At 40.0% G+C, this 21,487-nt stretch overlaps 1 protein-coding gene across 4 annotated transcripts in view; it reads left to right on the forward strand.

The window, feature by feature from the left end:
• LOC116992894 (wiskott-Aldrich syndrome protein family member 3) overlaps positions 1-21,487 on the forward strand; it is a 63,282-nt gene that overhangs the window by 11,037 nt on the left and 30,758 nt on the right. For 3 of the 4 annotated variants that reach the window (XM_033053002.1, XM_033053005.1, XM_033053003.1), the window contains one exon: positions 7,199-7,289. The gene's annotated coding sequence lies outside the window, so the exon portion shown is untranslated. Of the gene's footprint in view, positions 1-5,831; positions 5,953-7,198; positions 7,290-21,487 lie in introns of all 4 variants that reach the window. The other variant, XM_033053004.1, reaches the window with a different exon arrangement.

The following is a 21,487-nucleotide window of genomic DNA, read 5'->3' on the forward strand; positions in this document are numbered from 1 at the left end:
TGCCTCTTAAACATTGTCAAGCATTGAGGCATCAACCACCTCTTTAGGAAGCCTGTTGGAGTGTGTGACCCCTCCTTTGGTGATGAAATACTTCCTACTGTCCAGCTTGGACCTCCCCTGGTTCAGCTTTGAACCATTCCCATATATCCTGTCACTGGGTCCCAAGGAGCAGAGCTCAATACTTCCCTTTTCTCATCCCTTCCTTGGGAATCTGTGGAGAGCAGTAAGGTCACTGCTAAGTCTCTGTTTCTCCAAACCCCAAGTCCTCAGCCACTCAGATCCCTTTCCCAGTTCATACTTTGTCTGGCATTGCTTTGTCCCAGGTGCAAAATCTGACATTTGGGCTTGTTAACTTCATGCTATAAATCATAGCCCAGTGTTCCAATCTGCATAGATCCCTCTGGAAAGCCCCCTGTTCCTCACAAAAGCCAAAAGCACCTCCCAGTTTGGTATCACCAGGAAACTTAGTAATGGTGCATTGCACTCCTGCATCCAGGTCGTTGGGAAGTACAGGAGCAGAACTGGCCCTAGAACTGATCTCTGAGGAGCACCACTGGGGGCTGGTCACCAGCTGAATGTGCCCCCTTCGCTTTACAACCTTTGAGTTCTGCCCTTCAGCTAGTCCTTCACCCAGCACACCATGAACTCTCTTCTCCTGCAGCTGGACGACTTGTCTAGAAGGATGCTGTGAGAGACAGTATCAAAAGCTTTCCTAAAAATAAAAAACCCCTGCATCTTCTGCCTTCCCTTTGTCCACTAGATATGTGACCTTATCAGGAAAGATTACCAAATAAGCTTATTAGTTAGGACTTTTCCTTTTGTGAGCCCATATTGGCTGTGGCTGATAATTGTCTTATTCTTTAAATGCCTTTTAGTATTACCCAGTATAGTGTTTTCCTCCATAATTTTTTCAAGAACTGAGACTACATGAATAGGTCTGTAGTTTCTTGGGTCTTCCTTCATATCCTTCTTGTAAATTCAAGTAAAGCTAGATCTGGATCAGCTGGGACCTCTCTGGACTCTGAAGACCTTTGGTAGGTGATGGACAGGGGTGCTGTTGAAGCATCCATTGGCTCGTTCAGAACTCTGGGATGAAACCCATCATGCCCCATGGAATTGCAAATACTCAGCTGGTCCCTTAGAATTTCAGTGTCCACAAATGGAAAGCCATTGTTCCCATACTCATGGTCTTCCAACTCAGGACTGGGCAGCCTCAGGTCCATCAGTATTGTGACTGAGGCAACCTGACCAGCAGGTTGAGGGAGGTGATTTTCCACTTCTCGTTTGCTCTTGTGAGATCCCACCTGCGCTGCTTCATCCAGCTCTGAGCAAGTCCAGAGAACGGCCATGGAAATAATCAGGGGGCTGTATCACATCTCCTGTGAAGATAGGCTCAGAGAGCTGGGGCTTTCAGCCTGGGGAAGAGAAAGCTTTTTGTGACAAGAGGTAATGGCTTTATAGTCAAAGAGAGTAGATAGGAAGAAGTTCTTTACTCAGAGGGTGGTGAGTAGCTCAGAGATGTTGTGGATTCCCTATTCCTGAAAGTGTTCAAGGCTGGGTGGCTCTGAGCAATGTGGGGTAGTGGAAGGTGTCTCTGCTCATGGCAGGGGGGTTGGGACAAGATGATCATTAAAGAAACTTCCAACCTAAGGCATTCTGTAATTCTGTGGAAAAAAACAAGCGCTGAACACCATTGTTTTTAATTCCCCCTAATAGTCAGTTAATCATCTCCCACAAATCTAGGGTTTTTTTTTAAGACCTCTTACTATTTATGTACTTTAAAAAGCCGTTTAAGGGATCATAAAGTAGTTACCAGTAGAAGCAAGCTTCATATCTAAGTTGTGGTTTTTTAACAAAGGATGTGGCCTCTTAGGAGGACACAATAACAGGGAAGGTGAAATTTTTTCCATATACCCAGCTCCATATCACAAAGCATCATTCTGTTTGCTAGGGTGAAGGATGTTCCTTCTGTTCTCCAAATGTTTAATGAGTGCTCTTATGTTTTTTTCATTTCTTGTCCACCAAGCTGTGGGAGAATTAGCCATGGAGTGATGTGAGTTGTTGCTTTCAGCTAGATCCAGATGTAAAAATATGTCTTGACCCTGAAAGGGGTGTGCTAGAGAGAGCAGCTGCTTGCTTGATCCAGGCCGTGACCATCTGCATAATTCTGATTCCATGGAATTGGAATTGGCTGTCAACTATGGCAGTGCCGAGTTGTTTAGTAGGACTTTGGTGCTGCCTCCTTCCCTGTTGTGCTTCTTTATTGATGTGGTATTTTTTTCCCCTTTTTTAAAAACCACATCAGTTCTGTTTAATTTCCCTTTTTTTCCTGGGCATTTTGAAGTGTACAGGATTTCATTTATCAATCTTGAGGTGTCTCATTTGTGGTTGATGTGTGTGTATATATGGTATTTTTGGCTAATGGTTTTCAGCTTTTTCAGGCTTCTGTGGCCTGTGCTAATTCAAGCTTCCCTTGCTCTGCCACTTCTCTATAACATTATGAAACTGTAGGGTACAATCTGCATGACCCTCTTCTATTTCTGGAGAGGTACGAGTGAAGAAAATCTTAAGTTTTGTCCAGCACAAGGTGAAATCTGGCATTTGATTTGAATGCCAGCTGTTAGAGACCCGACAATAGTTTTTGATTGATTTTGTCACCAAATTCAGGTATTTCAATGAAGCATTTAACTTGAAAGTCACATCATCTATCCTTGGACTAATCCTCTAAATGAACCCACAAGTTTTCTGTCTGGAGTACTTACACAAAGCATCTGTCTAGATGTTCGTGCTTTTTAGCAGTGTCTGCTGACAGGAACTGAGATTGAGTGCTTCAGAAAGTAGAATTTAGGGACCTTTCTATTTTAAGAAACATGTTCTTAAATATTAGTAGTTGAAAAATTGTGCTATGTAATGCTGGGTGGGTAACAACTGAAATTACAAAGACACTGCTGTTGACCCATTTTTAGTGTTGTTACATGAGAGTGGGGATCCATTTGAGTAAAGCCATCAGCATTCCTCTAGTAAAGCATTAGAGCGACATCTCTACAGGCTAGAAGTGGAGCTAGGAGGGAGCTCCTTGCTGTTCTGTAAAGATGTGTGTGTGTACTCTGACCTTCTGGAGAAGAGTGCAGGGCTGTGTTGGGAGGAGGAGCAGGCTGATAGTACAGAAGACTTGGAATATTATTATTGTTATCTGCAAAGAATGTAGGGATGGTGAATGCTACCAGTAAACCTTCTCAAGTGTTTGAAAACGGTTTGGTACTGCTATCCCATCTGAAATCTGTTCCTTCTTAGAGATGTTGGCCTTTTGTGTTTCCTGGTGGTGGAAAAACCCTTTCTTTTTGGATCAAAGGTAAGAGAGCTACTTCCTGTCTCCTGTGGTTGGTACTAGTCATTTGTGGTATAAAACCCACAAATTTGGTTTGTTTGGCTTCATTGGCAGTAAAGAGTTAGTGCTGGCCATAAGAAGAGAGCATAGTCCTGGGCAAGCCTCTTGTGGAGACACCAAAGAGGTGATAGATGTAGGGTTATGCTTCTTACCAGTGAAGAATGTCTGACAAACTACTGCTGTTACTCCCTGGCTCGTAGGCTTGATGGACTGGCTTTTGTAGATTGCAAAATCTCTGAAGATCAAGTGGTTAACCTCAGATAAATTCCACAGAATGTTTAGGATTTTGCAAGCCTGCCGTTTAGATGGGTTTATTCTGTCCAGTACTGCAGGACTGCTGTACTCAGGTAGTGAATATTTGTACCATAATCCAGCGAGTGAAATGGAATAAAAGAGACACCAGATACTCCAGAGCACAAGCAGAAAAATTAAAAATACCCCACCTGTGTGAAGAAAAATTGCCAAAACTTGGAACTTGTTTGTTCCTTGGAAGGAATGGTCAACAAAGGATTCACTGGGTGCTGTGACTAAGAAACTTTTGAATTGTCTTAATCAGTCTTATGAAAGCTGCTTGGGATGTGCTACTGAGAGGCCCCATTGATTGTATGGCTCTTTTACAGAAAAGCCCCCATCCCCCTATAGAAGTGACCCAACCACTAATTGATGTGTGGTTCTACTTTTTGAAGACTTCAGAACCTGTCTGGGTTTTTCAATGTATGTTGCAGAGTTACAGTAGTTTCTAAGATTGAGTTTCATGCTTTTAAGATTGAATAAATGAATAAATTTGACAAGGCAAACCAGTACTGAAGTTTCAGACCACTGTTCTTTTTTTGTCTGCATGCATTGGTAATACAATTACTTGAATTCAAACTGTAGTGGTAAGCTTTGGGTCTCTATATATTAAAACATGTTTTAAAAACCCTACCCCCACTCCAGAAAGCAGACTTCAAAATAAATACCTTTTTTCACCATTTTCACAATGACCTGCCATTTGGATACTTTTAATCCCCAATCTGTGTAAAAGTTATGTCTTGCATTAAATCCTTTGTGTTTTTTTCCTGTGGATTTCTGAAGTAATCCTCTGTGTGCCATATAGCTTGTTCTTCAAATTGCTTACCTATAATATCCTCATTTCTAGGAGTTTTGTTTGGAAAGCTTTAAAACATTGATTTTAAATAAAATTCAGCTGGATATAAATTTCTTATTAGAAGTCAATGTTGCACATTCTTCTGTCTAAATTCTTAGCCTGTTGAAACGGTTCAGTACTCTCTGTAATTTAGTCAGTGAATGCATCAAATGGGGCACTCGGCAGAGGAGTCAGTGATGTACTTGATAATGACCAAGAATATTTTTATAATGACTTTTGTTACTGGGTTTGTTTTTTGTTTCACTCCCTCTTGGGGATTTCATGAGAAAGAAGGAATCCATTCAAAAGGAAATGTGTGTGTTTTCACAGTCAGCAATAGATAGGTATAGCTGGACTGTTAGTGGTGTACCAAAACATATATTCCTTTCTGTATCTTGTGTTGTGTTTTCATCACTGCTATGTATCTTAAATGTGAAACACATAGAGAGTCTTTGGCTTATCCTGGGCCTTTTTCAATGTTCTATTAAAAAAAAAATTAAAATCTGATTACAGGAAAAAGATCTAAACCTGCTTGACATTGACCACATCTTGATGTTTTTATTTAACCAGGAAAGGATTTATACTGAAATATATGTCAAGATAGTTGATTTGATTTTATTTCACTGTGAAAGCTTTTCCTCACAGTGTGGTAATTCTCAGCTTTCTTTCCATCCCTGTATAGGTCCTATGTTGTTGATCTGAGTGAGGAGCTCTTTAATCACAGGATGAATTCAGGGATGCTATTTATGTAGTGCAGCTCTGCAGACGGTGCACAGATGTAAACGATGGAAGTCTTAAACTGCAGCATGTGGACAAAAACGTGTCGTTCATGTGGAGAACTAAGAACTAAGGTGCCTTTGCTGCTGAGGATAATGTAATGTGTAAATGCATTCTCAGCCACGCTGGTAGTACTAGGGGTTTTAAGATCTATATAAAGTTCCAGTCACCTTGTACTACGAGTGCTCTGTGATGTCTGTTCCATAGTGTTTTTGATGTAGTGTTATTTGCTCTAAAGCAGATTTACTGTTTCCTGAGCCACAGGTGTACTTAAATCACTGCTGGTTGAAGTCACAGAATCACAAAATGGCCTGGGAAGGAATCTTAACATCTAGTTCCAATGCCATTGCCGTGGGCTGAACACTTTCTACTAGGCCAGGCTGCTCGAAGCCTCATCCAAGCTGGCCCTGAACACTGCCGTAACTTCTCTGGGCAACCTATTCCAGGGTCTCACTACCCTCACAGTGAAGAATTTCTTTCCAGTATATAACCTAAACATACCCTCTTTCAGTTTAAAACCATTCCCCCTTGTCTTTTCAGTACATGTCCTTGTGAAAAGTCCATCTCCAACTCTCTTCTTGGTCTCCTCTTGGTACTGGAAGTTGCTGTGAGGTCTCCCTGGAGCCTTCTCTCCTCCAGGATCCTGTCTTCATAGGACAAGGTGCTCTAACCCCTCTAATAATTATTGTGGCCCTTCTGGAATCCCTTCAACAGGTCCACGTCCAGCTTATGTTAACTTAGGCTAATAGGATCCTGTCTGACATAATTTGACTGGGATTGTGAAGCTGTGTTTGAAAGACACTTTCCCCATATAGTACACCTGTCCTGGCAATGAGAACATGCATAAGTTTTATGTATGTGAGCCTTTATAAAGTGTCTCTTTAAAACAGTTTTTTCTCTAAGCACATAATCACTTAAGTGAGGACCAAGACCTTGGCAAACTGGTAGATTTTGTGAGCAAGTTAACTAAAGGACAATATTTTATTTGGAATAGGTGGTTACTGCACCAGTGCTTAGTGGAATCAAGGTCTGTTCACCTTAAGGCTTTGATATTTTGAGGGAGGATGACAGACAGTGAGCAAGCAGAACACTGTTGTCTTTGAGAAATCTGTGTGGTGACTTTAATAATGACTTGCTCTTCTAGATGCTTTGTCTTTCTTATAAATCATGGTTTATAATTGTATCTTTGAGATAAAGAAGTTTTTTTTCTCTTGTGAATTTTAATTGTCTTAAAATATTTAGGTAAAAAATGCAGTGTAGCACCCTTTAAAAATATGGTAATAGTATCAGCCTCCTGTAAGCAAGTGATCTGTTTTAGAGATAATTTCTATACAGTTCTTGCAGAAAGGGCATTTTTATCTTAACTGCAAAAAACTTTAATTTATAAAAATTTAGTGTGTGAATAAATGCTAATCTGTAAGTCACAATGTTCACTTCATGCTAGGAACTGTAATATTTTCATGGAAACATCTCACTACTTAATTTTTGTACGAGATTCTCATTGCTTTTTTTAGTCCATTTTAGTGGGTTTCTGTTCAGTAATATTTAATTTGCTGTGAAGAATCTCAGAGGGATTTAAGACTGCTGTTTTATTGTGCATTACTGTAGGCCATTACATCATTTTTCCATCCCCACAGTCTTCAAGTGGGTAAATGTTACTTTCTCTGCTGATATTTCTATTTAAAAATTGATTATAGAATAACACAAGCTATTCTGTTACCTTGAAAAAAATGAAGCTGTATCATGAAATATTTAGCACAAAACAGTTAAAACTGTCTGTATTCTACTCATGCATATTTTACTAAGTGGTTTTTTTTTAACTGATCACTGAACTGAGCCCCATTTTTAATGCATAGTTTTAATTATTCTGTGACTGAAAGACTAAGTTAAATTTGTCTTGTTTGCAGAAAAAGCCACCTGAGTGTGCCAGGAAGTTAAAGAACAGCTGTCTCCTCAAACGTGTAAACAGTACAGATATTCTGCACTCCTTTTTAAATGGTAAGTTGTTCAAGAGAGCTCTTACTGAGCATTCCTTGTCACTTTGCACTTGTGTGAATCTATTACAAGTAGCTTTGAAGACTGTGGTAAGTCCCTCCAACTGAAGACCAGTGATGAATTTTGGAAACTTGTCCAGAAGGTTTTGAGTTAGCCTTGGGAAGGAGGTTTATATTTTTGTGATGTTGAAGATGTGCTGTATTAGGCCTTGAAACAAATGTCAAAAGTATTGCTCACCCAGGAGACTGGTGGCATTTAAATACTAATGTTGTTGTGTAGAAAACCGAAATAAATTTACTTTATTCACAGTTGTTCATGAGATACTGGATTTATAAATTTGCATCTGTTAATTACATTTGCTCTGTATAATCTCATTGATGTATTGTCTAAGAGATTTAAACTAAATCTGCTGAGGTTTAATGTTTGTTTGCATCAAAGTGCAACGGATAATAAAAGATTTGTATTTATTGCTATTAAACTAACTGTGTGGGGAAATACTTCTCTGTCCCTGTCTCTCTCAACTGCCACACTCAACACCGGGGACCTTTAGATGAGGACTGTCTGTTGCATTGCTGGAAGGGTAGCACTTCCCTCACCGTGTGACATAAGAGGTGGGGCAACATTAGCACCTGGGGGTGGTGATGAAGGACTGCTGCCAAAATGCAGACAGTTTTGTTACAATAAGTAAAGCTGGTAAGTCTGTGCATATGATATTTACAGGGAGCTGCAGCTTATTGGTGTCTGCAGTGGGAGAGAGAAAGCTTTTGAGCAGGGGAAGAAGTTGAACAGCAGATTTGTTGCTCTTCTTTCTAAAAAAGTGAGGTTAAAAGTAGTATTAGCTACTTGTAGGAGAGATTGTTTTCTTCCTACATTTGCGCAGCACGGTGCTGCCTTTGGCAAAAGCCACAACCAGCCTTGCTTCAAGGTCTCTGAGAAACAGTAAAGTACGCAGCAGTGCTTTAGGAGACTCCTCTTTAGAATACTGTTCTCCTGTGTCGTAGGACTGACTCTGTCTATAACCCTGGCCATGATCCTTTGCCACACTTTTCCCCTCAGCTGGAATTCACTTATTTCAGTTTTGAATACGGAGGATATGTTTGATGATACTCAAGGTGCTTTTCAGCATATATGTTCTGAAAGAGATTGCACTTTCAGTTAGGAAAGAAAAGAATTCTTGGAAAATGCATGCATTCACAATTTCAACTAGGAAACTGTTTAGAGGAATGAAGGAATTAGGAAGCAATATAGTGCACACAGAAGTGGGAGAGTTATGGTAACAGCTTTTGAAGGAGAAGGGTGAAAGAAAACCCAGTCTTTCCCCTTTTACCCATCTTGCATTATCCATTAAATGGAAAGGTAAATCATTGGTTATATACTGAAATTGTTTGGAAAAAAGACCTCTTGCTGTAAATGTCAAAAGTGGGGGAGGTGTATCAGGGAAAGTGACTAGTCTGCAAAAAAACCCAAGGGTAAACCAAATGGACATATGCAAGACTGCAAATATGCTGCACTACTAGATTATTAGATTAGCATATTGCTTATTATTTATTGAAGCATTGAATGTCACAGCATTGTTAGATTTCAGATGCATTTCATGCTGAATGGAAACATCATGGCTTTTATTTGTGGGAAGCTGTAGAAATTGGTTACTACAGGAATAAGAACCTTGGTTTTGGAATATTTTACCTAGGTTATATTTATTCATAAAACTTCAAAAAATTTGAGATATTTGCTGTTTGTTCTCTGTATAATTTTATCAAATATTTTGGGGGTTTTGTGCAATTTAAGCCTAACTTAATGTAGAGTTTAATTGAAATGTCTAGTGTTTAACTACTCTAGAGCTTAATGTAACTGATGGGTATATAAAGACAGTGCTGAAATAGTTGAAAATATCAACCTTTAAGTTTTAAAAAAATATTAAAACCTAATTCTAATTTTTGGTTGTTTATTGATCATTCATGTATTACAAACATTGATTGGATGTACAATTTGGAAACTACCTGATCAATAAAAATGAAAACCTTGTACTTAAAATAATGATTGATTTCTACAGAAGTGTAATATCTTTTCTTTTTAAATTTCTGTTCAAAGAATTTGACTTACAAGTAATGATAAAAATTTGAGCAATTTCCTTGTTCTGCATGCATAGTAAGGCATTTGAATTTAGAATTAAGTCACTCATTTGGTCATTTGGATTGTAGCTGTGCCTTGTCTTGCTTCTCTGGATTTCCTACTGTGTTTTGCTAATAAAAATGCCCCCAAAAGTTGTCAGGTTGATAAAAATACCATATTAAATGTTTGTAAAAGTTGCTGATTGCTTAAAATGTGGTCAGCATTTTAAGTGTGTGAGTAGCATGTCCTGGCTTTTCTAAATGTCCATTATAAACCTACAACACTGCAGTACAAAAATTTCTTCACAAAGAAAGTTAGCATGTAGGTGAGGAATGAAATATCAGATGCAAGGCTTGAAAGCAGCCTCTGATGCTTACTAACTCTAGCTGTTAATTCAGTAGACCACCAAAAGAGCTTTTGTCATCACATACAAACAGTTTGGCAGATAAAAATACTGTATATTCAGTTACACGTTTTGAAAAAAAGATGTTAAAATTTTGTTTGTGATTGCTGTGTGGATAATACTCTTCCAGTCGTTAGAAATACTTTTATTGGGAGAGCAACTTGGATATTTTGAGTCAGGGTTAAACCAAATTTATGTGCCAAAACTTTTTTGCCTGTACTATCTGACTCCTTCAGTCACGTAACCTGTATCCTTTAACCTTCATGACTGCTAAATTACAAAATTACTGAGTAAGTTAAATATTTGATTTAAAACAAACCGTTAAGAATAGTCCTGGGAAAGAAAGAAGCTTTTCAGAATGTGAAAAGTAGGTTGGGCAGGAGAGGAATCATCTCTGGAGAATGGTGGAAGATTTTTGGGCTCTTTGTCCAGCCAAAAACTGCAGATCATTAATTGCATAGCAGTGGAGGAGGGGAGTAGCAGGACAGTGTTTGTGCACTGGTCTCCCGGGGTGGAAAAAGATCTGTGAGAAAGGTGAAAGTATTGCAGAATTCTTGCATTGCAAACAATAAAGCCAAAATGAGGTGGGACTGGTTTTTGGAGAGACTAGCTTAAAACATGATAGAGAAGTCATCACAGATTTTGATCTTGAGGTACATGCATTTTTGATGTGCTTTTTCTTGTTTTCTGTCTGATTTTGATGTTAGGAGAGGCTGGATATTTGGGCTTAGCTCTTGCCTGTCGGGGGTTAAACTCTTTTCAGTGTGCACTTACTTACATTCTGGACTTGACTGCATGAAGTTGAATTAAATTGCAGCCTGGAAAAACGGGTTTGATGTTAGCAAATTTCTTCTCTTTGTGTATTAAAATGGGTGTCTGCACTCTGAGAGTCTTAGCATGCTCATCACATATAGAAATACTCTGTGTTATCACTGTCTGAGACTGGGAAATTTTCATTTCTGCAAATAAATGCAGTCATTGGCCTCTTCTCTGAACTTTTCTGTGATTGGCATCATAATAACTTCCCTCTGAATTATGCAGCTAGTGCACAGGGATCTGCTTGAAGATGAGGTTTAAATCTTGGTTGCCTGTGCAATGATTAAATAAATCAGCTTCTAAATTTAACTGATGTAGTTAAATTACTTCTTGAACTGTGTGTAGATTAGTCTCTAATGGCTTGATTTTTTCCATGTGCTTGTAGTCTATATATATATTACACTGATTATGTTAAAGTGTAGTTAAGAGCAATGTAGGTATTGATAGGTTTGTTACATAATTTGGTGGGGTGTATGGAAGATCCATGTAATCATAGATAACTAAATTACAGTCGTTGAGAGTAGGAGTCAATGTGTTTGTGCCTACAGTCACCCTTTCAGCCCATAAAAACAAACTTGTCTCCAGTCACAATGGGTTTTGCTTGGTTTGATGTGATTCTCAACCTCGGGAAGAGTGCCAGCAGCCACAGCATTGCCCACTGGAGCCTCATCACAGAGATAGGAATAGCAGTCCTTTTTCTGTTTAGCAACCAGCTGGTCACAGCTGTAGTTAAGAAATCTATTCCTCTTGGATTGGGGGGGTCTCATCAGCTCGGTGGGTTTTAAACTAATAATTGCATTTCACAGGAGAAGATTTTATCACCAGTATAACAGCAACAGCACTGCTGTGAGGGAGGCAAGCTTAGAGTAGATTCACTTCAGAATTCAGCATCTTTTTTGTTTCTGTTTTTTGTTTAAAGAAAAACAAAAGCATCCTCAATATTAACATTCCAGGATTTAATTCTCCCTCCCCTCCCACCATTGTTTTCACTTCAGCATCTTTAGGTTCAAAATCTACTTACTAGTGAATGAACATCTAGGAAATCTTGTTGTTCAAAGCAATTTAATGGTAGGAAATACTGAAAGTGTTCTAGTATGCAAAATATTTTGAACCAAACTCATGGCAAAGTTCAATACTAACCATAGTGGAACTGGAGGGGTGAAAAGAATGAGTTGGTTTTTCTTTAGAAATAGGTACCCTAATTGATTTCAAACTGCTTTAAGTCTACAAGAGATTGCCGTGATCATCAGAGTCTAGATGGCTGCCCTTTTGTCTTTAAATTCAGGAATAAAATTAAAGCATACTTAATCAATACTCATTGCAGTGTTATACTTTTACTTGTAAATAAAGCATCAACATTCAAAGCTTTCTCATTTATTACTTGCTTTGTGTATTTCACGGAATGGCAAAGTTTGGAAGGGACCACAGCGCAGCATCTGGTCCAACCTCCCTGCTCAAGCAGGGCCATCCCAGAGCACATGGCACAGGGTTGAGTCAGATGGTTCTTGAATCTCTCCAGCGAGGGAGACTCTACACCCTCTCTGGGCAGCCTGTTCCAGTGTGAGGTCACTGCGTACTAAGGAAATTCTTCCTTATGTGCAGGTGAAGCCTCGGTGCATCAGTTTCTGACCGTTGCCTCTTGTCTTGTTTGGTGTCCCTGAGAAGAACCTCCCAAGATAAAACAGACTGCCCTTGAATTATCTGGTTGCAGCTATGAGGTAGCCTCAGCTGTGAATTAAAACAGTTTAAAATGAGGCATTAATGACTCCTTATACTTAAAATGTAGACTAGTGGTCTTTGCAGATAGTTGTCTGACCTGTAGCCTGTCAGCATTTAGGTGCATTTTTCTTACTGTTTGAGGAGAAGGAGAAAACCCTTCTGAGGGTTTGTGGGAAGAGTTGACATGGTGGCTCTCTTGGTAGCTGGAGTGGCGAATGTGCACAAAGCAGTGGTGCTGGATGTGAAGGAGGAGCTAAAGCACTAGCAGTAGGACTCCTATAAAGGAGGAGAAACTGTGGCTTTAAAGTGTGTGCAGGGCATCTTACCAGTATAAAACTGAGTGGCTTCAGATGTTTGGCTGTGGAATGCTTACAGATGTGATTGGGAAGTACGAAAGTGATCGGTTTAACATGCAATCTGCCCGTTTACATTTTATGACTAGTGGTTAATCGCAAACAGGTAAAGAACGTTCTATTCTCTATGAATTACAAAATCAATTGGGATTAAATTTGCATTTTAGATTGAAAACATAGAGAGAATGGTTCCTTAATATTTTTAATGGCCTGATCTTGATACTCTCTTAGTCTCTTGGGAAAGAAAAAAGGGACCTTCATAATTTACCAGGAGCTAATGGCAACTATTTTTCTTGAGATGTAATGACACCTTTCATCAGAGAAGTGACTTCTTCTTCCTGAGAAGAGGATACTAATTTTTGTCTTGAGTTGCTATCCACGCTCCTGTTTCAGAGTACTGTGTATTTATTAAAAAGTACATATTTAATATTTCATTATTTAAAAATAAATTTGCTCTTAAAAATTTGAGTATATGATGCTTGTTTCTTTTTGTAAACAAACTGCAGAAATCAATGTTTACCAGGTTAGCATTCACTAAAAACATGTTTTTCAGAAAGAGATGGAAAGGATACAGACAAATTACTTATGTGGCTAAAAAGATAAGTAGAATTTGTAATGCACACATGAGTTATCTATTTTCTTCTGCTCAGTAAATTTTTTGTTGACCTACTCAGAGTTTGCTGGGATGCTTACATGATTTTGGGAAATGTGTCAGCAGAAAGTTCCTGAAAATTGCAAGAGTTCTGAGCTCTTTAGTGTCATTGGTTTGTGTTCCTGTGAATAGGAAGGATGGACTGGGACTCGAGAGGACTTCTGAGGAGCAGCTGAAGGTACAATGTGTAATCTTGGGGAAGAGGGTACCTTGTTGCTGTCTTCAGCTTCCTTGTGAGAGGAGTGGAAAGGGAGGTACTGATCCAGCCTGTGTCATGTGTGTCAATGGCAAGATGCAAGGGAATGACATAAAGCTGCAGGGGAAGTTTAGATTGGATCTTAGGGAAAAGTTCTTCACTGAGAGTTGGGGTCAAGTACTGGAACAGGCTCTGCAGGAAAGTTGTCATGATGCCAAACCTGTCAGAGTTCAAGAAGCATGTGGACAACACTCTTTAAGTACCTGGATTAACTTTTGGGTTGCCCTGTGTGGTCAGGAGCTGGACTGGACTATCCTCATGGGTCTTTTCCAACTCAGCATATTCTGTGACTCAAAATTACAGTAATTTCACGACCATAAGGCGCACCGGACTATAAGGCGCACCCCCCGGGAGCCGGCACATTTTGCAACTTTGTAGATCAGATAAGGCGCACCGGTCTATAAGGCGCACCAGGTTTTTTTTTGCAGCGAGGCTCCGCCCCCAGCTCCTCCCGCGCGCTTGCTGGCCGAGGCCCCGCCTCAATCCGGCAGCCATTGGCTCCCGGGCCTGCCTGTACCCGGCAGGGCCAGGCTATGCCCACCGCGGCTCCGTGCAGCATCCCCAGGGCCCCGCTGTTCTGGGAGTTCCCTGGCGCTCCGGGTGACCCAATGCCGGCAGGTTTGCCCCGTGCCGCCGCTGCCCCGATTCCAGCTGCTTGCCCCCTCCCCGCGTGGCAGCCGCTCCGATTCCGGCGGTTTTCGCCCCCCCCGCGCGGCGGCCGCCGTGATTCCGGGGGCTTTCGCCCCCCCCCCCCCCCCCCCCCCCCCTTCCCCCCCGCGCGGCGGCCGATCCGATTCCTGCGGCTTTCACACCCCCCGCAAGGGAGCCGTCCCAATGTCGGCGGGCCGGCCCCACGCGAGGGAGGCCCCGATGCCGGCGGGGACGGCCCGCCCCGCGCGAGGGAGGCCCCGATGCCGGCGGGGACGGCCCGCCCCGCCCCGCGCGAGGGAGGCCCCGATGCCGGCGGGGACGGCCCGCCCCGCCCCGCGCGGGGGAGGCCCCGATGCCGGCGGGGACGGCCCGCGCGGACTCTCACTTCCGGGGTGGCAAATGTCGCAACTTTGTAGATCAGATAAGGCGCACCGGACTATAAGGCGCACTTCCGGTTTTGGGGGGAGATTTTAGTCAAAAGGGTGCGCCTTATAGTCGTGAAATTACTGTATTTAAATATGACAATATTTGGGTAATTTCTTATGGGAAACAGTTGCTAGTCTTTCAGGTCTTATTTAGTCACTTGTGCTTAGCTTGCTGTTCACCTACACAACTAAATACTGTAACAGGGTATGAAATGGGAGTTCAGCTTGAATTTCTTTGTTTTTTGCATTTTTTTTTCCTTTCTTTTGTCCTGAAACAGATTGAGTACTTTTGCTATCGCTACCATTCTCTGAGATATAAGGATAGTAATTCCATAAACTGCTTTGATTTCTGTCCCCTGGATTAGATTTTTGCTGACTTCCAGTCTGATTCCAGCACGAGAAGCAGCTCAGCCAGGAGCAGGAGCTACAATAGCCCAAATGTTGAAACAGAAATGGGAAAAGGAATCCATTTAATTAAATCAAGGAGCGGTTGGTTTGCAGCTGTCTTAAAAAGCACAATTTTTAGTGGAGCGGATCTTAAGGCAATGACTGGGTTTTACTTCCGAGAAAGAAACGTAACTCATCTTGTGGTTGAAACATCTGTTGCTAAATATTGATGTGATCTAGGTCCTATTTCTGATCTTTCTACAGGCCTTGATGATGCTGACCAACACACAAGTGGCTCTTGTGCCTCTCAGCAGTATCAATGAAATGCTACTTCTTGCCTTTCTCGTGTTTGGAGAGTAATGTCAGGGTGTACAGATACTGTAGGGGAGTGCAGGTGTTGGGTAAACTTACTGCAACAGGCTTGGTGATGCTCCTTGGCAGTTGCAGTCTTGCTAGGTTTAGGCAGTCTGTTCCTCTTTCAGTGGGTTTTAGCTGGCTCTATTGCTAGGATTTTGCTGTGTGTTTGACTGCCAGTTAGGAAGATGGGATCCTTCCCAAAGAATTGGGAGGCCAAGTGCATTAGGAGTGAGAGGATCAAGCAAACTCTGATTCCTGTACATATATTTTTTAAATTCCTTCCTTTTCTATGGAACCCTCATTTGTAAGTTTTGGAGGGAAGCATAATTTAAAAATACTGTGACATATTTTCAGCCTTAAGATAGTTCTTTTTCTTTTTAACCTGTATTTGTCTCTCTTCTTTCATCTTGTCCTGACAAAATTTAAACAAAATAAAACTGTTCTTTTTCAGCCTTTATATAGCAAATTAAAGCATGCTGAAACAACACTGTAGGCTGTATTATGCTGTAGGTTTGGTTTGGATCCAGGATTATATTTATGATGCAAATCCCCCTGGTGTGAAGTGTGTGAATTCTTTCAGATGTGTGTAAAACCAAAACATCGTAGGGGCATATGTGACAGTGTTAGCATCTGATGATCCATAGACTGGACTATCCATACACTGGTAATGCACTAGCTTGGAACAAATATTCCTGTTTCCTTACAAAAAAAGAGTGTATGCAAGATGGACTCAGGATCATCAGCAGTAGTTATTCTGCTCTGAAGGTGCTTATATTCCTGTTGTACCACACAACTTGCTAATGCATGTCTCTGAAGTCTTTGAATATCCTCAGAGGCTCACAGGTGAAAAGCCTGATGGCTTCATTGTGGACTCCATGTATTTTGATGGTTTGTGCTTTTATTATTCTGTGTAAGACTTTTCCTCCCAGCTCACACTTAGCATTCACCCACACTTGGCATTGACTAAAAGAGAATTACAGACATAAATCAGTGTGATGCTTTCAAATACTCCTGTTAGGTTCTGAAATTTCATAGTCCCTTACAAAGCTAAGTTTACATTTTCAAGACATATTTATATATATGTCTTGAAGAAAGACAGACAAAAGGTTCCACAAGGAATATTTTAGTGCACAGATTTGAAGTACAGGAATAAAGGAGATTTAAAAAATTTAGTGGTATCATTGATAACCTCTGCATCTCCAGTACTCTTAGCTGTGATTTAATGATTTTTACCTAGGAGAAGAAGTTGCTTAAGACTCTTCTTTGTGATTATTTGTACATAGTAAGAATGCTTTTTTTCCTTGAAGCTGGTTTCTGGAGCACTTCTGCCAGCTCCATGGAGATGTGTTGATACAATGCCAAATTTCATGGAACACAAGTTTCTTTCCAGCCTTCAAGTGTTGAAAGGGGATTTTTTCAGAAGACTAGCTGCTGAATTCTGTCTGAGACTCACTATGGTTTTATAGTAGCTTATTTGTCTCACAATGGGAGTTACTGTATGTGTAACGAGAAAATCTCTTTAATGCTGAAAATGAGGTTTTGTATGCCAGTGTTCCTGTATCAAAGCTTGATACTTGTAGTACTGCTTGACACTGATTTTAGCTTTAAGACCCTCCCCCCAAAGAACTTCCAACAACAACAAAAAAAACCCCAAAAAAAAACCCCCACAAAACCCAAAACTCCAGCCCACAATGCTCCTAAAACCTCAAAACAGCAGCAAAAAGAAAAAATTGAGGCCAACATTATATGTTGAATTATTGAGATGGTAATGGTGGGCAGAACTTTGGCATCTGAATTTGTGATCCTAGCAAGAGAGAGGATCTGTCACAAAAGAGTCAGGAACACCAGGAGAGGAGGTGATGTTTTGTATCTGGGTAGATGTAGCTGCTTACAATCTTAGAGTGCCTTACATATTGATAACAAATATATCGAGTGTGTTTAGATTTATTTTTTTTACTGACATTTCATTTCGCTTAGTATTCTGTTTCTGGTGTGAGGTACAAACGGATATCTGCCCATGTAAATTAGTTTTGAAAAAATGCCTTCAGTATTGATAAGAGCAGGAAAAGGAAGGAGTATGATCCATCTTGATTTCTGCTGGACACCATGTTACTTGCTTGTGTTTCAGTTGTTGGGGTACAGGGAGCTCCTGTACTTCTGGTGACTGGGTGTTCTGCTGTCATTTGTAACTATTTCATTTTTTTAACTGAAAAATTACACATTGCTTATTTCTCATGCGTCAAACAGGAAAGGTTTCTGTGATTACCTCAAAACTGTAAACTGTGTGGAAGAGAGTCAGGAACATCAGCTGGAAGAGGGAAATAGCATCTTTAGTGCTCAGGTTACTGTGTACAGGCAGGTAATATGTAGGAAAGACATGAAATGTGTCCTCACCCTGAGAAAGTCTCTGTCCAGAACTCAGCCTTCCTTAGGCACCAGAGTGAAATAACCACTACACAAGAAGTTGTATTAACAGATGGCCTTGATAAGGCTGCTTGTGCTTTGTGGTGATTTTTTGAAAGGTGGTAGGGGGTTTTTTGTGCTATTTTTGTTGGTTTTATTTTGGTTTTTTTAAAATTTTTACTACTGTTTTGGGCTTTCTGTCACTCATAGTGTCTTTCTTGATTTATGCACCAGTCCTTGATTACATGGCACTTTGTGGTAATGCTGTGGTACGGTACCAGAAGATGGACTTTGTGGGAACAGATGGCACACTTGACTCAGGATAAAAATAGTTCGGAATTTTCAGTTCACTTAGACTTAGCTGTTGGATCCAGACACAAAATATTTAGTTCAGTTTTTCCATTAAAACACCCAAAATAAAGCTGGTTTTCCCCCACATAGACTAGTTGCCATTTCCAGGTTTCTGATATATAGGTAAATTCAAGTGTTGGTAGGAGTGTCAAAATCAGGAAAATTTGTGGTGTGGGTGCAAAGCTTCGCCTTGAGGAACTCCAGGGATGTTGCTTTATTTTATAGTAATTTAAATCTTCATAGGCTGTCCCTGTGTTTCTTGACACATACCAGGAAATTTCTGCGGCTGTTGAGATGGATATTGTAGTTGCTTTGACTGCAAAGTATTTTAAGGATTGTGATACATAGTGTGGTAGCCTGAAAAAGCATCATTGTAGGTGTTTCCCAGTGGTGGTGAAGTCTTTCCTTCCTGGTGAGAAGGATTGGAGGAGATTTGTTGTAAGTAGAGGTGGAGGACGTATCATGGCAATTCAACATTTAATCTTTAGTGCTTTTTCTTTTGCTGTTTGACCTACATTATTTGTCTCTTCCATCATTTCTGTGTGCCATATGTATAATAAATGTGTATAAATTGCGTGTGTGTATATATAGAACATAAATGTACACAAAGTGTACTTGTGTGTATGTCCATATATGGCATACAGAGGGTTTCTTGTATGGAAAAGAACTATGAGAAGACTTTACACTTCCCTGTGACATTTTAAATTTTGGATTAACTGAATTATGTGAAAATGTAACACTTCCATGTGACATTTTCGATCAACTGCTGGGGGTAAAAAAGTTTAAGAACAGATTTTTTTTTTCAGTAAGATTCTATTTTGAAAGGTTTTTCATGGTAAATATTAGGTATGGGAAATGGGGAACACTGTTATGTCCATAAAACGGATTTTATTTGATAAAAAATTGAATCCTTGATTTTTTTTTTTTTTTTACTTTCCCTTCCAATTTAAGGTTAATTGGAGTTCTGAGAAACAAATTACTGAATTTGCTTCTTGCTTAGCTTGAGGTCATTGGAGGATCTGAATGGCATGTTGTCCCTGCAGGAGGGCTCCTGAGGCCTCACCAGGTGGCCTTTATCACATGGACTGTGACCCAGACAGTTATTTCGAGCACTTTAAATCCAGTAAGGCTCTGTTAAATGGGATCAATGTAAGTCTGCAAGCCTAGCTGCAACTTAGGTTTTCTTTATATAATCAAGGCATTTGCTTCTGATAACCCTTGCTGTTTGTGAAGGAGGAAGGCTGGATCAAATGTACTTTCAGTGGTCTGCAGGAGTTATTTGTACATTATTGTCATCTAAAATACTACGAAAAGGCTTATTTACTGTTGGAGACTTTCAATATTCTATTATGAGTTGTTCCAGCATCAAATTGTCTGAAGTAGTATAGAGAAATTATATGATGATGGCTCTTGTCACAGAATTTTTTCATTTCTGTAGTGTAGATAGAATATGACTGTATATAACTCTAAACTCTTAAAAGAATGCGTCATATAAGGCTTCAAGTAAGCACTCAAGGTGTTTAATGCCATCATTCAAGAGACTACTGAAAGAATCATATTTACACTAGTTTCTCAGTGGTGTCTTGCAAAGCTGGGACATGCAAAGCCACTCTGTCTTATTATTTTAGTTGTCAGATAGCTGAAGGAGTTTGTTTGTAATGATGCATTTTGGACTGCAATAGGTGGGTAGGGAGCAAAGAAATTTCCTTCACGTGGGAAATACCCTGGTATGGTTAACTGTTAATTAAGTACCACTGCTTATTAAAAATCAGTTCTCTTGGTTTTGTAGTATTCTAAACATTTTCAAGAATTATTATTTGTTGCTTTGTGGTATTACTATACTAGAAAAATTAACAGGTACTGAACAGTGGGAATCACTAGTGTTGCAGTACACAGCAAGTTACTTGAACCATGATTTACTTCTAAGGTTTAATTCATCTTGCCAGTTCATGGGAATACTTCTGGGTTTTGAGATAGTGGCCTGTAGACATTTTCTCAACTGTCTGGGCTGCTAAGTTTTGCTGTGGAAAGTGAGAACTGGGTGACTCGTTATGCATAACAGACTCTGCTCACATCTGATTAGGATCCAAGCCTGTTTCCAGATGACATCTGGAAACATTTTGACCTGCTCTAGTGGAGGGCTGTTCCTGACCTAATTAGCTGGGTGTTATAACTAGCTCTCTGCTGCTTTGTGATTTTGTTCTTTTTGACTTCATCTGGTTTATACTTCTCACTAAATGTTACCACATAGGGTACTAAAGGTCAAAACAAAATTAAATTTTACAATCTACTTCTCTTCCAGTCAGTGTTTCAGTACTTCTAAATTTTCATACATGCAGTCATTGGGTATTCCAAGTACAAAGAGCTGAATAATTCAGCAGCCGTATGGCTCGCACATGTCAAGATGATACAAAAGGCGGGGGATGATCAATCAAAGTCTTCTTTCCTGTGCTATAGGACAAAGCACTGCTTCCTCCTCTTTCTTAACTCTGTTCTGAGTTTTTCCTAGTTCTGGCTGGTTGCTTCTTTTCAAGAAAGTGGTGGTATTTTTAAAGGGTAATGTCACTTGAGAGGTAGACAGTATAGTGTAGTAAGGCATTTATATTTTAATTTCTTTCAACTCTTCTTAAAAAACAAAAGGCTACCACTATTTTTTTATATGCATAAGCAAAGTATTTTTTAGCTGCTGTGCCAAACTGGACAAATGAAATTTAAACAAGCTCCAACAAATGTGTAGTGTGCATCTTTGCTGTAAACACAAATAATAAAACCAAAGGGAAACAAATGGTAACTCAGCTCAATTCTGTTTGCTTGAGTAGGAGGAGGGGTGATAATAAATTCTCGGGATATGATACAGAAAAGTCATATGAAAGAAAATAGTGTTTTCAGTGCAGCATAAGTACTTTGTGATTGAAACAAGTCTGTTCTTAAGATAGCAAAAACGAAACGAATGCTTTTACATGATTGAAAAGATGTTTTTTCCTTTCTCATGTGCATGCATAACATTTGCACTGTATTTGGTGTTAGTCTAGCAGTATTAGGTTGAAATAGTAAAATTGATAGTGACAGTAAGGTTTTTATTCTTTTTTTTAAACGTATGAATGCAGTGGAACAGATGTTCAGAACAGCATGGAATATTCCTTGTTCCCCATCCCACCATCCCTTTCACACCGAGCCATCTGGAAGGGACTAGGAGCAGGATGAGCAGCCATCACGCTAAGAACAAGATTAACGTGTCGGCATCTTTTGTTCATACTTGAAACTGGTCACTGTTTGTTCAGCAGAAAGAAACAATGTGAGGTCTCATGACTCCCTG

Source organism: Catharus ustulatus, chromosome 2, assembly GCF_009819885.2.
Source record: "Catharus ustulatus isolate bCatUst1 chromosome 2, bCatUst1.pri.v2, whole genome shotgun sequence".
Classification (NCBI taxonomy): domain Eukaryota; kingdom Metazoa; phylum Chordata; class Aves; order Passeriformes; family Turdidae; genus Catharus; species Catharus ustulatus.